The sequence below is a fragment of the Canis lupus genome, chromosome 13 (assembly GCF_048164855.1).
Source record: "Canis lupus baileyi chromosome 13, mCanLup2.hap1, whole genome shotgun sequence".
In the NCBI taxonomy this organism is placed as follows: Eukaryota; Metazoa; Chordata; class Mammalia; order Carnivora; family Canidae; genus Canis; species Canis lupus.
In genome coordinates this window covers 5883953-5900309 of record NC_132850.1, presented here as the reverse complement: position 1 = coordinate 5900309, position 16357 = coordinate 5883953, and positions in this window count along the sequence as shown.

The following is a 16357-nucleotide window of genomic DNA, read 5'->3' as shown; positions in this document are numbered from 1 at the left end:
ACAGGTGCACGCACACCTGTAGACCGGGTACATGAACACGCCACCAGGGTTTCACGCCCAGAGGTTACACGCAAGGTCCTCGCATGTTCTATAGGTACACAGCCACGTGTGAAGAGGTGTGTGCGTGGGCCAAATGGAGCAGGAAAGTCCATCCTCTTGGAGTACCGTAAGTGCCAGTTTGGAGGGAGAGAATTATACAGGGATAAAGCTAAGTGTCCTGAATTGCTGTTACACCGAGGGCTTTTCTGAGGCCCAACGAGAGCTTGTGATTAACCCAAGACACATGCTCCAGCCTCATGAGTCCTGAGAACAGGCCAGGACTTTATGCTTTGGTGCTCAGTGGGATGGCTGACTCCTGGCCCCTTGCTTGGGAAGGGGAGAGACTGTTGTTTCCTTAGGATACACGCCTCCAGGCCCAACCAGTGGTTTGGGCTCTTGGTGGCAGCCTGCTCTGGCTGTGCCGAGGGGCATGTGGGCAGCCTACGGAGGTGGAAAGCATTTTTGTGAGTCAGACCTTGTGTGGTTCAGGTCTTGTGCAAACGAGGTCTCCAAGGCGTCAGCTCCAGTAGCTGATGTGGAACACCCAGGTCTCCCCAGAAGAGAACCCCACTATCCTGCCTTGGTTCCATTCCATTGCCGCTTCTTAGAGCCCTTCTGACTCAAGCAGGAGAGTGTCAAGCCCTAGCTTTATTCTCAGATTAAATCTTTTTTTTGACTCCGGAGGGAACTGCTGCCTGGCAACAGGGTAGGAAAAGGCCCAGTAGGTGGAGCTGCTGCCCCTTCACTGGGGTTGTTTCTCTGGGTGCAGGTGTCTACTCTCCGCACTCTTCGCTTCTGCTGGAAGCGTCCTATACTCCATAGGTGCTTAGTGCGTATTTATTTACTGGATTTAATGCCATAGGGGAGAGCTCTTGGGAAAAAGATTTTCTCTACCCCTGCTCCCTTACTTTGAGATTGTGTCCCCAAGACAAAGATGGGGCAGGAAAGGGCTTTCCCCTCGTATTTCTAGTGAGGCCTATGGAGGAAGCTTGTCGTTGAGTCCCACATTGAGGGGGGTTCCACCGGGGAAATGGGAGGGGTCTCCCCACGTGCGGTTGTGGGGGTTTGTGTGTAGCTCGCTATTTCTCCCCTGCTGCTGGCTGTGGGGCGGTGAACAATTAGAGCTGCACGTCCTCCAGCAGGGAAGGCAGCCAGCAGACGCAGACTTGCTCTGCCTGCCTGTGGAGGCCGGTGAGGCCAGGGCCTGTTGGGACTTGAACCAGTGAGGCAAGTGGGTATGCGGTGCTGGCCTCCTTCCTCAAGCTCTCCCAGCGCGTCCGTTCACAGCCTCGTGCACAGGGTGTTGGGCAAGGGTGGGCCGTAGCTTGGGTGGGAGTCTTGGCCCAAAGCCCCAGGTGAGTGGAGGAATTGGGGGTGGACCCGGAATACTGTCAGGGCTGAGCCCGCAGGTTTCTTTGGTTCGGGCGGCTGCCTCCTGGGGTCAGAGGGTGCATGCTGTCTTGTGGGGGGCTGGTCATCGGGCCTCCCTGCTGGAGGGGCCCTCACCCAGCTCCGTGGGTCTGTCTCAGCAGAAAGTGCAGGGAAGGATTGGAGAGAAGCTATGAAACTCCGGGAGGCAGAGCTGGTTTTCCCAAGTCCACCCCTTAGAGTTTGGAAGCTCAAGAGGCTGCCCGGGTCATGCTTCTGCTTGTTCTTTCCTAAACTGCTCTAGTCGGAGAGAGGAAAGAAAAAAAAAAATCTCTCCTGCCTCTGCAGACTCCCTGTATGGAATCTCCGTGTTCTCATCGCCGGACCCATCATCATTCCATGTGGAAGGTTCTGTATCTCTCGTAACCAAAGTTCACCTACTTGTCTCTGTCCAGTCTCGTCTGCTTCACTTGTTAACCCTGATAATGACAAGAGCCGTGTCCTCTTGTGTCAGGGGAACAGGGTGCTTGGTGCTGGGACCGAGGTACAGTCCTGAGCCCCCTTTTTTTGGTGGTGGTAGACCTTGGGCCGGAAGAGAGCCCGGGACCTAGCTATTTCTAGGCAAGAGTAGTTTATCTGGGAGCTGCTGTGTTTGGGGTTAAGGGTGGGAAGGAAGCCCTTTCCTTTCCTTTCCTTCTGCTGTCTGTCACCTGATGGCCTTGCTCAGATCATAAGTGTTAATGAAATTGTGGTGCCCCGGAGGCAGCTGGGCAGGCTCCTCCCCCGCCCCCCGCCCTGAATCAGCCTGACTCATTTACAGCTTTCTCTCAGTTACCCCAAAGGCTTCTCTTTTGAGGTGACAAATGTGGGGGGTTGGTTTCAGGTTTCATGTTTTTACATTACTGAGTGGAAAAAAAACAAAAAACAAAAAAACCTTTCCAAACCCAAAAAAACCCCCAGCGTTTACAGCAGAAACAACACGTCCCGAGAGCACTGGAAATTTCCCCATCCTCTCTCCTCAGCTGCTCGGCCACAGAGACCAGTGACGGAGGGGTTAAGAGAGGTCGGAGCTAGGGCAAGTGGAGGGTTGGGGACAGCCCCTTTGGAGGTAGCAGCATTTGCCTTCCTGCTCTAAGGCAGGGGAGAGCCTTTGCAGAGCCCTCTGGCTCTGGAGCCTGTGGTCTCCAGCAGCCAACGGTATCGCCAAGGGACTGGCCCGTCAGCTCGGGATCCGCAGGGGCTGGGGAGGGACGCCGCCTCCCATCTCTAGCTAATTTGATCCCAGGAGGTCGAGGGCAAGTCCCTCGCTCAGAGAGGGCTCTTTAGGTGGAGTGGTAGGTGGGAAGCTGCAGGATCCATCTGGCACATGGAGACTAGGGGGCCGCACCCCCCCCCCGCCCCGTTACTGGCTGGTAGCATTATGAACTGCTCCCCGCCTGCCCCCCGACGGGGGCAGATGGCCTCCATGGCAGATGGAGACCAGGCGAGCAATGGCTGGGTGAGCTTTCCAGTCCCAGCCTGGCCTCTCTGGCTAATAAGACAATTGAGAGGGGCAGTGACAGGGCTGTGTGTGTGTGTGTGTGTGTGTGTGTGTGTGTGTGTTTAGGCGATGGAGCCCTGGCCTTGTCGGGCCATTCTGGGAGAGAGGTAGGGAGGGAACCTCAGATGAAATCAGTGGATCTTGGGGGCCACACCCGGTTTCCCGCGTGCAAGTGTCAGGTGCTCAGGGCCCCGACACTGCCCACCTGCCCGGGCTCCCAAGCTGCCCCGGTTAGTTCTCCAGTGAAGGGGGTGGTCCCCGGGGTGGGAGTCTGTGCTGCAGCTGGAGCCTGGTGGGCTTGATGTGGACCCCCTGCCAGGTCCCCAGAGCCGGGCCTGGGCAGCAGCTCCTCCCAGAGGACGCGCCCGTTTATTATGCGCTCGGGCTCCCTCACTGCGCAGGCAGGCAGCGGCCTTCATTAGCGGAGGAGCTGGGGTCTGTTTTGGCTGCCTCATCAGCATCAGTGAACTGCGTCCCTGCGAGATTTGATACAATTTAATTAACCTAATTAAAAGCTCTGATTGCAGAGATGATTGGGGTAGCGCCAGCAGCGACTGCATATTTATAATGAGCTGCAAGGTGTGGGACCGCAGCCAAACGCCACGCATCCTAATGAGCGGGAGCTGAGAGCCAGGGAGCGGGAGAGGGAACGTTTATTTTTGGCAACAATGCCCAGTTCCTCCCTGCCAGGGAGTCAGAGACCCAGGGAGTGAAGATGGACCTGCCCACTGAGCTCTTCTGAGCAAGGTGGAAGCAGGAGCGTGTGCTCCCCACGCATCCTGGTGCCTTTGGACGCCCACGTGAACGCACCGTGCCAGTGTTCCCTGCTTGCAGAGTGGGGGGCTGGGACCCCAGCAGTGCACTTTTCCTGCCTGTCTGCATCCCTGGGAATCAGGGCTGCCTTCCGAACCACGAGCCCTGGTTTGAGGAAACGGCTCAGGGGAGCCACCGGGACTTGGAGACTTTGGGATCCCTGGGCTGTTTTCTCAGACTTGCCAAGGCAGATCTGGGCCGGCAGGATCCGGCCAGGAGGCTGGGTGGGCGTCCGAAAAGGGGGTCTGGGTGTCCGAGAGACCTGGGTGAGGATCTTGGGCCTGGAGTGGACAGGAGAAACGGGGGAGATGAGCTCCCCGTCTCCTGAGGACGGTGTCCAGAGGGGGCCGCCTGCCCTGGACTCTCCTCTGCCACTGCTTCTGTCTGGGGAGCCTTGGTTTGTCTGACTCAGCGTTTCCGCTGTAAATCACATCTAATAATAACGAGAGTGAGAGCTGTGGCAGAGATGCTATGGGTGAAGGGGGCACCGGTGAGAAGGGGCACGCTGCCCAGGTGCGCTTGGGGGGGGGGCAGGTGGGGAGGGAGCTCCGGGGTGGCAGGAATGGGGGCTGGATTCTGGAAGCCACCCTCAGAGGCTTTGAGGGGAAGAGGTGGGAGCAGCCCCCCCACTCCCCATCCCTGCCCTGGGAGCTCTTGGAGGTCATGAGCTCATCCGGGCTGGCCCAGCCTCCCCCCCCCCCCCCCCCCCCCGTGCTCTGAATGCTGCCAGGACAAGATGAGATTTGTCCCCAGCCCACCTTGCAGAGCTGCAGCTGTTCAGCTCCCTTATCAATCTTCTCTGTGGGTTTAATCACCTCTCTGTCATCCTGCTGGGACAGCCCTCCCCTTCCTGGCCCCAGCTTTCCTCCAGTCCCCCTCCCCCAGACACACCGTCTTTCCTCTCCGTACTCCCCCTTCTAGGAGACAGAGGGTGGGCCAGGGCAGCTTTGCCCCAGGTTTAGTCTCCATGGTGGGGCCGGGGGTTCCTCAGTTTTGCAAGGAATAAGGGGTGGGTACAGGTACTGGTGAAGAACCTGCCCTAGCCAGGTCCCCAGTATCTTTGGCTCCACTCCAGGGTGGGTAGGATGGGGTCTGGACGTTGGCCATGAGGGCCTTCAGCCCAGATCCAAGAGATTCTTGTGTCGGTCCCTTCCTTCTCCGGAAGGAGGCTGGCCCTTTGGGAGCTGCGTCCACCCACGGCCAGCCAGCCCGCCAGCTCTGGCCTCTTTCCCTGGGTGGGTCCTGTGGGGCCAGGCTCCATGGAGCCTTGTGGGCCCAGGGGCCCGTGGGCAGGAACCACAAGCCCACAGCTTTGCGTGCATCTTGGGAAAAAGGGTGCCCAGGAGTCAATGGGGCCTGTGTTGTGGTCCAGGCTGGGAGCCAGGGCGCAAGGGGCTCTGGGGCCCCTCCTAGTGCTGACGTGCAAGATGACCTTCAGGGCAACTCTTCAAGCCTCTCTGCTTCACTCTCTTTCCCTTCCAGAGCATTTGGGGGAACGGGCAGGGAGGGGTGACATGGGATGGTGTTATGTGCCCCTCGGAGGGAACTTGAGACGGCAAGCCCTTGCTCCCCTACTCGAGGCTCCCACCCAGGCACTCTCAGTGCAAATGGAAAGCCAGCTTCTTCCTATTTCTCAGAAGGGGATGGAAAATCCCAAAGAGGGATAGGATCCTGGGGAGCATCACCCAGCTTGTCCTCAAGGTGGGGGCTAAAAGACCCTCCTCCGATGGTCCCTTCAGGTAGAGACCTTAGGTTCTGGAGGGGCACTGACTAGTCTTGGGCCAGAGGGGGCTGGTCCGGTTCAGCCCAAGGCTGGGCTCTGTAGGACAATGGCATGTTGATGAAGATTTGGTCCTGGTCTCACATGACTCGATGGGGGTGGATGGACTGCACGTGGCTGAGCTGCCTGGGCTGACCTTTGGTCGCTGGCTAGGGAAGAGAGGAAGCCATGAGGCTCTCCTGCCCACTCAGTGCCCTGGGCACCCTGCCACCCCCGCCCCAGGCACTGCCCTCTGGGCACACACACTCTGTCTTCACTTACCTTCTTTGAGTCTCTCTCTTCCCGTTCTCTTTGCTCCATTCGTGTGTGAGTGGGTGTGTGTGTATTGTACGCGAGCATGTCCATCTGTGTGAGTGTGAGCAAGGAGGCACCCATAGGATGAAGGACAGTGAGAGAAGAAACACCCTTCGTGGGATCTTTCCAATCAAGGATGGACCTGGTTTCTTCTATTGTGGGGACAACATCAGAGTAGGGCCAGAGTGTGCAAGCATGTGTGCCTATGCACGTGTGTTCATGGGCAAGGTGGACAGGTGTGCCCATGGAGAGGGCAATGCCTCCTACCCTGGCTTATCCTAATACTTATGTCGTCTGCTGGGAGAGGGGGTGACTTCTCAGGTCAGCATCCTCCACCTCCTGCTGGAGCCACATCCTCCTCTCTGGCACAGGGCCAGGGTGTCACTTTCAAAAGGAAAAAGGAAGACTTCTTTTGGGTTGTATATTTTTTAAAAATTTTTACTTATTTATTACTATTTTTTATTCATGAGAGACACACAGAGAGAGGCAGAGACACAGGCAGAGGCTCCCTCTCCTGCAAGGAGCCTGACATGCGACTCTATCCCCTGATCGGGACCACACCCCGAGCCAAAGGTAGGTGCTCAACCGCTGAGCCGCCCGGGCATCCCACACCTCTGATTCTTTACTGGGGTTGTCTGTCGCCCTTTTCCCTACCAAGATGCTCAGGTGGATGCAGCAGAGGGGGCTATGTCAGGAGAATCTTACCCTGAGGTCTCCAAGGGGTTGGCGGCCCGGGCCTCTGAGCCGGGGGAAGCCAATACAAATGCTTGATAGAACAGTTTGAAAGGGAGTCCATGGCCCGACTTTGGCAAAATAACATCACACACGTTGCTCAAAGATTTTTTAAACGCACTCTCCTTTGTGGGGAGCCCCATAGACTGTATTCTCTAGGGCTAGTTTCCCGCTGCACGCCCTCGGTGGCCGTGGTGCTATGTGGAGGGAAGTGAGATTTCCAGACCTGGGATTAGATGGGGGTGGGTGCCCAGATACTGGCACGGGGAGGCTGTGGGTGAGAAGGGGACAGCATGTGTGCCCTCAGACTCATTCTCTAGGCATCCCTTAAATTAACAGCATTTTAAAAAGATTTTATTTATTTATTTAATTTTTAAAAAGATTTTATTTATTCATGAGAGACACACAGAGAGAGGCAGAGACACAGGCAGAGGGAGAAGCAGGCTCCATGCAGGGAGCCCGATGTGGGACTTGATCCCTGGTCTCCAGGATCACACCCCAGGCTGTGTGTGATCACTAAACCGCTGAGCCACCCGGGCTGCCCTATTTATTTATTTGAGAGAGTGAACAAGAGAGAGAGACAGACAGACAGCACAAGCCCAGAGGCTGGGCAGAGGCAGAGGAAGACGCAGACTCCCCACTGAGCAGGGAGCCCGACGCAGGGCTCCATCCCAGGACCCCAGGATCATGACCTGAGCCGAAGGCACTTAACCAGCTGAGCCACCAGGTGGCCCAAATTGACAATTTTGAGTGGTCAGGCTGGGGAGCATTTCTGGACATCTCCACCTCCTTGTCCTCTGTTCCCTTTGATGCCCCCCTTCTCCACGTCCCCCCTCCCAATACAGTTCTGTGAACCCCATAGGGTGCTGGGGAGATAGTATGAGAGTAGCCCTTGGCGCTGAAGCAGAAAGGACAGAGCTTGGAGGGGCCGGGGTGGAGGCTGGGGCTATGGTTGGCACGGGGCACAGTGGGGCCGAGATTTGAGGCCCAAGCCAAGTAGAGCATGGACGAAGGTGGGGTTGTTGGAGATTGGGTTGGCGGAGCATCTCTCTCAGACTTGACAGGATTCTGAGGAGCCTATTTTCGGAGTCCAAGGCAGATGTTCTCCCCCAGTGAAACCAATGTTTGGTGTCTGCGCTCCCCTTGGAGGGGCGGGATAGATCCCCTCCCCCTGCTCCCCTCAGCTAAGCAGAGTCATACATCACCAAGGGGCCGGGGCTCCCTAGATGTATTGCCCTAATACGTCGCTATAGCAACCCCACTCGAATCCCGCATTATTCTAATGTGGTCCCCCTCCCCACTGTGATGTATAGCTTGGGACTCAGAGCCGCGAGGCCCCTTCTCTGAGTCTGCTCCAAGTGCCCCCGGGTTGGGTGGGCTGGAGGCCGGCTTGACTTCTCGGGGTCCTGTCTTGCTTCTCTTCACCCTGTGCACGGGGTCCTTTGTGAAGCTGGGTGTGGAGATGGGGTCTGGCCCCTTGGCCCACCCACCCGCCTGCCCAGAGAGGGGAACCGGCAGGCCATGTGTCCTGACCCTGGCACACGAGTGCCTGACGCACCGACCCACGCCAGCCTGCCCGGCCTGGGGACCTGAGGCCTTGGGGTTGGGGGCCAGGGCAGGACAATGGCTGCATTCCTGCTGTGAGCCACAGGCCCCCATTGTTCCTGTGGACACTGCCTACTTGAGGGCTGTGATTCTGGCCCTCACCCCATGGGGGGCGTAGGATGCTCCCTGGACCACTCCCCCGCAGGACCATAGAGGGGTGATTCATGGGGTGGCCAGGGCATAGCAAGCCCCAGCTGTGCCCAGATTCTGGGGAGTGGAGGGGGAGGCGACTAAGGGTTGTTTGTGCCTGGGGGGGGGGGTGGCGGGTGTTGAATAGTCAGAGGACTTCAGGCCGTGGACACCAACCACGTCATCTCCTACCCCTCCTCATGTGTGGGCCGGTCAGAGAGGCCCCATTGTCAGAGGGGCAGGCCCACCCAGGCTAGAAGGGAAGCAAGAATTAAGAGGGGCCACCTCCGAGCTGAGAGGACCCTTGGACCACCACTCACACTACACTGGTGGTGAAATTGAGGTCTGGGGAATGGCAGGGACTGACTTAAGGTCACACAGCTAGATGGTGACAGGCCTGGAACCAGAACATCTCTCCATGTTGCCTTGGTGCTGAGATGCTGCTGCCATTTCTGGTAGAAAAACTGAGTCCCAGTGGCGATCTTTGGCCTTGGCAGAGTTATGTTCCTAAGCGCCATCCTGTCCTCTACTTCTAGTTCAGGTCCACACTTGGCACCCATGGACTGAGAAATCAGAGCTAAGGGGAATCCCAGGGCCATGCAGAAGCCTTCCCGACTGCATCTTCTGTGGGGCCCTGAAGAAATGAATGGGGCATGGAGGCTCCCAGTGCTCTGACACACAAGACGCATAGATGTAACAATAGACTTCATTGTTTCCTCCCAAACAATGATCTCACTTGGGCCCTCACAAGCCCACCCTACATGACTGAGAGGTAGGGAGGGGAAGAAACTCCTAATCCAGGAGTGTTTTTAGCACGGGGGTACTGGTCTGATTTATCTCTGTGTTTCCAGTGCTCAACATAGGGCCTGATTGTTAAATTGGATGATTGGATGGATAGTGGGTGGTTGAAGAAGTGGTTGAGGGTTGCATGGATGAATGGATGAGTGGATGGGTGGGTTGATGAATGAATGAGCTACTGGATGGATGTAAGATGGATGAATGGATGGATGGATGGAAGGATAAATGAGGGAATGCCCACTTTTTTTTTTAAGATTTTATTTATTTATTCATGAGACACACACACACACACACACACACACACACACACACAGGTAGAGACACAGGCAGAGGGAGAAGCAGGCTCCATGCAAGGAGCCTGATGAGGGACTTGATCCTGGGACTTCAGGACCATGCCCTGGGCTGAAGGCAGGCACCAAACCACTGAGCCACCCAGAGGTCCCTAAGGGAATGCCCACTTCTTATATTGAACTCCAGGGATGACCTAACTTGGGTCATACCAAAGACGGACACTGGAGTACCTGGACTCAGGTACCTAGGCCTCACCTTTAATGTTAGAATGCCCTGTAGCATAGTTTGGTGGTTAACCTCTGGGTAGGTTCCAGGCACTGGAGCCGGGAGTTGGGGTCTGAAGGAATCTATAGTCAGACTTAGTCTCATGGTCGGTGCTCCACAGGGTCTAGGGGCCTTAATCCTGAGTTAAGTCTTCTGTGTTGGGATCAGAGGAGGATGTGGAAGCCCATTGGTAGAAGGGTCCTGGGCAGGGCAGCAAGAAGCATGAAGGTTTAGGAAGGGGGCAATGAGTGGGGTCTTGAGGGCACTGGGGCTGAGTGCTTTTGTCTCCTCAGGATCAGGCCCTGAGCAGGGAGGCCCAGTATGAACCCCTATTCATTCTTCATGACCTTGCTTGATTAACAGTACCACCATCTATGAGGTTTCCTCTGGCCGTGTGGGTGCTATCCCCCCAGATCCTACACAGAGCCTTAGAAGAGGTTCAGTGCACATCCTTGGGGATGTGGGGTTGCCACAAAGCAGCAGAAGTAGGGGATAAATTGGGAGACCGCACCTTCTACTATTTTTCTGGGTCTTTTTGGGCAGGTCCCGACATCCTTGGGTCTCCATTTGGAGTGGGGATGGAGAACTTGAACCTGTCTTTCCAGAGTGGTTTGAGACCAAAGAGCAATAATTCTGGGGGGTGAGGGGAAGGCACTAGGCATGATTTCTCTACACTGACTCAGCCCAGCAATCATAATATATATTGTATATATAAAATTAATTAAAAAAATAAAATTAATTTTATAGCTGACATTTAATGTGTACTTACAACATGTCAGGCACTGTTTTAAGTGTTTACGTATATAATTTCTCAGCAGTCCTGCCAGGCACGGGTACTATCATTTTCTTTCGACAGATGAGGAAACTGAGGTTTGGAGAGCATAAGTAACTTGCCTGAAGAGTCCCATGGGTAGCAGGTGGTGCAGCCAGAATGAAAGCCTGGGCAGACACCAGGGCTCACCTTCTTTGCCGCTCTGTGTGGTTGGTCAGTATGCAGCTCCCTGAATGCATGCATGGGGAGGACCTCCTGACCTCTTGGGTGATCCCAGGCGAGGCATCCAACTTCCTTGAGCTTCATGGAATTTACCCGATGAGAAGGTGGCAGAGAGGTCCTAGTCCATAAGCTCCAACAACCCTTCTTCCCCAAGCTTCTCTCTCTCTGGCCCAGTCTTGAGTTCTGGAACCTCTTCTGCTTTGGGCACATGCTCCAAGCACTGGATGCTGCTATTTGCCCCAGCAGGGAGTGTAAACATACAACATGGACCCAGGTGTCAGATGAAATAGGTTTTATTCCAGCCTTTATCATCAGCTAGTCATGCTGCCTTGGACAGGTCACTAAAACTCTCCAGGTACCAGTTTGCTCCTCTGCAAAACAGGAGTGATTAATGTGAGACCGTGAAAGTAAGTACGAAGTGAGCGCCGGGTAAGTATTAGGTCAGAACGCCTTGGACAGAGTGGGGGTCAAAGTTCATTACATTTTGGTCTTCTTTCCCGTTCACTTGTTTTCGTACAACGCCCTGCAGAGGCCCCACAATAAAACAGCTTTCATTCATTCATCACCGACTGATGCCAAGCGCTGTATGTACATCATCCCACTTGATTCTCAAAATAGCTCTATGATGTAGGAATTGCCCTTGTCAACATATCAGGGAACCGAGGCACAGAAAGGGTAAGTAGCTGGCCTGAAGTCACACGGCTTAAGAGGTGAAGGCAGGATTTGTATCCAGGTCTGTTTGGCCCCGTAAATCCTGTGCTTCACCTTTCTGCTTGCTGCCTCCCTCCTGCAAGACTCGGAGGGCTTCCCTAGTGACTTTGATGACAATGGGAGAAGGCGGGTGACCCACAGCGGCTGGACGGGGCCTGCCTGGAGAGCCGGGTCTGCCCATGAGCCGCAGGGGTCAACTCCAGCAGCTTCCGCACGGAGGGAGCACTCCCTCGTCTCAGGGCGGCCGGCCCCAGGGGACGGCCAAGGACGGTGACAGCTGCCCACCTAGGCACGGAGAGCAGTAGCCGACTGGGTCCAGGTCTCCTCCTGTTCAGAGCTGAATAATCTGGAGCCTTTGAAGAAGGATTTCTGAAAAGCCATCAGGAGTGAATCATTGACTTAGGGAGGCGATGAATCAACGGGGAGTTCATAAAACGGCAAATGAATCGGGTGTGAGAACGACGGAGCCACTGCTATTCCCCAGAACCCTCCGGGGACAGAGAGCCGAGAGAGAAGAAATAAAAATAACACGGGCCTCATGCCTGCTACCAGCCCCAGCCAGCCCCTCCTTCCGTGGGGAAAGACGGAGGGGACGGGGACTGAGGCCCGCCTGTGGGCGAAGCGGGGCAGGCGGGGCGCTCCTGGGGCGCTCCGGGCTCCCCGGGTCCGGGCTGCAGGTGCAATTAGCCGGCGTCTCTCCCCCTTCTCTTCGGGAGCCCTCCTCACAAGAAAGAACACTGATTTTGACGAACACCCAAAATAATGTGAGACCAGGCACCATGCATTATGCATGAGGTCTGATTTAACATGAACATTATTTCTTGTGTACGAGACCATATGCCTCCATGCTGTCTCTGCAGCCTAATAATACCCAGGCCCACCCCGGTCAGGCTCCGCTCGAGACACGGCCCCTGGGGGTGTGCGTGGGGGGGCATGGAAGCCGAGCCCTCCTGTACCTCGCTCGGCTGAAGGGAGCCCGCTCAGACGCCCTGAAGGTGGGTGGGAGGTGGGTCGCGGCCCTGGAGAAGCACCAGGGAGCTGCGGGGTGGGTGGAAGTGTGAAAGTGCTGGTGTGCATGCGTGCGTGCGTGCGTGCGTGACATCCGGAGCCCGTGGCCAGGCGATGGCTCATCGCGCGGCAACGTGGGGACATGTGCGTAGCGGAGGTTTCGCCGCGCAAGAGGGACGACGGCAGGAACGGATAGATCTAATTGCTGTGTGTGTTTGTATATATACACGCATATGTACGTGTGGGGGTGTGTGTTTAAAAAATAAGATCACACATACATACAAACACACAGCCTAACTTTAATTATCTGAAGGGAGCAGGAGAGATCTGGGAGGAGCCGGGAACAATGATGGGCAGGGATTGGAAAGCAGTTTGTGGGGTAAGTGCTTGCAAATTCTGAGACCCAGGGCCCTGATCCAGTGCTGCAAGGCACGGTTGTGTGTGTTAAGTCAGGTGTTTACAAGCGCCAGGTAGCTCCAGAGAGCTCGGTGCCAGAGACCACAGGGTTGGTCCTGGGCCGCGTTACGGTGGTGCGGGTGTGACCTCGAGTGTGTGAGCACGTGTGTGGGGGGCAAGCTGGCAGGGCGAGCTTGGGGTTTTGGCTGGCCGAGGGGAGGAGGCCCGGGGATGCGTGTGAGTGGGAGAGGGACAGGAGGTAGTGTGACGGCGAATGGGTGGGGTGGTGGGTGCGGGAAGGGTGTGGGCAAGCCTGTGTGTGTGTGAAGCAGGATTGCCTTCTGGGAGGGGACAGTTGCCTCTGCTCGGCCTTGTGCCACCGCCCACCCCCCCAAGAGTAGCCAGCTGGAAGCTGGATTTTGGGACAGTGTGTGGGGCGGTGGCGGGAATGCTCAGCTGCGAGGTCAGTCCTGGGGACTGCGGCCAGGTCCCAGCTCAGGGACCAATAGAGGGCAGTCCTCCCACATGGAGCCCGGAAGGGCCAGCCAAACCGTGCCTTCTAATAGGCCAGGCAGGGCCCAGATCGCTGGCTCCTCTGGCTTCTGTCACTAAGCTGGAGGTCCCGGGTGACTCCTGGTCGCTGAGCTTAGGGGGAGCAGCTGGGCCAGATGACCAACCTACTCTCACTCCTACTCCTGCTCAGGTGGGGCTCCCTCTGGAGCTTTCTGGAGCCCAAGCCCTGCTGGGAAAAGCCTGAGGGCCCGGGTCGTCGCTGGGAGCTTGACCCTCCCACACGCAGCTCCAGAGCCTCCCTCTGGAGGAGACTTGATTCCAAACAGCTCTAGGTGGGCAGCTAGGGTTGGGAGTCAGCTCGTCCTGTGCGCACCCAGTCGGGTCCTGGGGTCAAGGGATGATGGCACAGGACCCGAGCCGTACAACGTACAACCTAGCACAACTTCAAGGGGCAGGAGTTGGGGGACAATATAGATGTCCTCAAGGTTTAGGGTGAAGCACCTGCTGCGCTTGCCTTGGTGACCACAGGTGACCACAATGGCCACCCCCCACTGTGCTACTGGTGTAGCTTGGCCTTCCTTTGCTTACCTCTGGGAGTGGCTCTGGACTTGCAGGCACAGTGGCGCGCACACAACTTCATAACCAACCCCCAGAGGTTCCCACGGGCAGACTGATGCTCTCCTAACGAGCACAATCTGTGGCCACACGATCGCAGACAATGATTTTCTTCAAGTGAGGAGGGGAGAGAGTCCGGGACCCGACAACGACAACTGGGCACTTGGGTTTCCTTGCAGGCTGATACTAGGGCCATCTGCCTCTCTTGGGCGAAGGGACGTGTGTGAGGCTCTCGGAAGTGAACAGGTAGCTGCACACCCACACGGGACGGAGACACCTGTCCTAAACTGTATTCTATCCAGGGACTCAGACTCCAGGGCACAATCTCCCTCTCCCTGTGGTTTCTCCTCACACAGTCGGATGAGCAGCGGTTCCTACTGTCACCTGGGGCTGGAGACTGGGGAGAGGAGCCCCGGGGACTTCTGTGACCAAGCACTTGGTCACTGAGTACCTGTCCCAGGCTGCTGTCTCATTAAGTAAAATCTTCACAAAGTGGAAGCTTTTCTTCCATCCTCGTTTCCACTTTTTTTTTCTTAATTTTTTGTTTGTTTGTTTGTTTTGTTCTACTCCTCAGCTGCCGCAGGTTCTTGGGAGGCCACATTGTTTTGCTGTTTTTGAGTTGACTTGCTTAAATAATAAATCCACCCTCTTGTATGGGATTAAGCAGACAATTAGGAAATCAATCAATCAATTGGTGTCAGCTGCAGGCAGAGGCCAGGGAAAGGCCCCCTCTTCCCTGGTGCCTCTCCAACCTCCAAACCCGCTGCGGCTCAGGGCGGTGCGGGCAGCAGGGAGCTCTGAGCTTCGCTTGCTTCCATTTCAGGGCCCCGAGGCTGGGACAAATCCAGGAATGGAGAAATAAGGAGAGTGTGGGGGAGTGTGGGACTGATGTGAAGTTCTGTACTTAGTGGAGCAGGAAATGGAGGCCACGCTGTCACCTGGCCGTTGCATCCCCGGCCCCGTCCTTAAGCCTGGGGCCTGGCCTGGCCCGCCAGGATGTGCAACGGCCGGGACACGGGTGCCAGTCACAGGGCTCACTGCCTACTGGGCTGGACTGAAGGAGGGAGGAAAAAGAAAGCAGCGGTGAGTGAGAGGCTGAGCCTTGGGAAATCTTGGCGGCCTTTGTACTTGCAGAGACAATTCCTCCCGAGATTGAGGGTCAGAGCCCAGAAAGTCACCGGGAACGCTCAGCATGGTACCATCGTCCTAGAGCCTCAGCCTGGCCGGGGACCACCAAACGGACGGCCTGGGAACACCTCTCTGGGTGCCCAAGATGCCATCGGCTGGAGCCTAGGCCTCTCCCAGCCTGGGCTTGGCCAGCAGCCCCCCCATCTCCCCTCACTAGGGACACAGCTTTCTCCCCCATCAAGTGGTTGTGCTGCTTCAGGCTTTGTGTCCATGAAAAGTGACAGAAACCTCAGGTGGTTTCTCCTGAGAAGGGAAAAGAACTGCATCTATGGAGGAAACAGCAAGAGCTATATTTTGTTAATACCTTTAAAAGTTGCTTTAAAGGCAACGAGGATCTTGACTGGGTCACGGGCAACCTTGGGCTTGGGCCCTGGAGCCCCGATCTGCCCCCACCATCATGACACTGGGGAGGGGGAGACGCCGCTGCTGAAAGCTTGAGAAGGCAGACGTCTGAGACTGTGTCTTCCCCACCCTGGTCATGGTTGCACAACCGCCGAGTCTTCCCATGGGCATACGCATCACTCCCTGAGTTGGGGGGGGGGTAGTTCTTGGGCACCCATCCCTGGAGAGAGGGGAGGGCTTTCTGGTGGCTCATTCCTCCGCGAGGGAAGTTGGGCCAGGTGGCTTGTTTGCAGACGGGTGGGACTGGCTTTGCCTAAGCCAACAGGCAGGACTCCCTCCCCAGGCCCACTTAATACCTGCAGGGCTGCTGTCGAAGCTGTTGGGACTCCCAGCGGATCCAGGTAGGTTTGGGCACCATTTGTTTGTGAGTGGAGAGCCAGCTGGGCTGGGCTGGTGTGGCCTGACCCTGCTTCCAACGGCCCCATGACCTGGAAGGGTAGAGCTGGCCTGGACCCTCACGCGTGGAGTGCAGAGTGAAACCGAAGCTGGGGCTGGCGTCTTGGGTGGGGATACAAAGGTGCCAGGCTTGTGGTCCCAGGTGAGGCAGGCTTCTTCCTTGGCTGAGAAGCAGTTGCGTTGTGCCTGAGGAACGGCTGTCCCCATTTCAGTGTGGTGTCTGCAGTGTTGGAGGCCCTGGTCTGGTCTCAGGATAGTCTGTGTACGGGAGGGGACATGAGGCAGCATCTTCCCTAAGCTCACTCACTGAGACAGGGGCTCAACTGTCGCCCAAGTTAACAGGCTGGTCTGAAAGAAGGTCTGCGTGGTCACCTTCTTCCAAGATAGTGTGGCCAGAACTTTAGGGGAGGTTAGCCAGGGTATCCACACACTTTACCCACAAACCGACCCAACCCTGGTAGTAAAAAGGACAGGACACAGC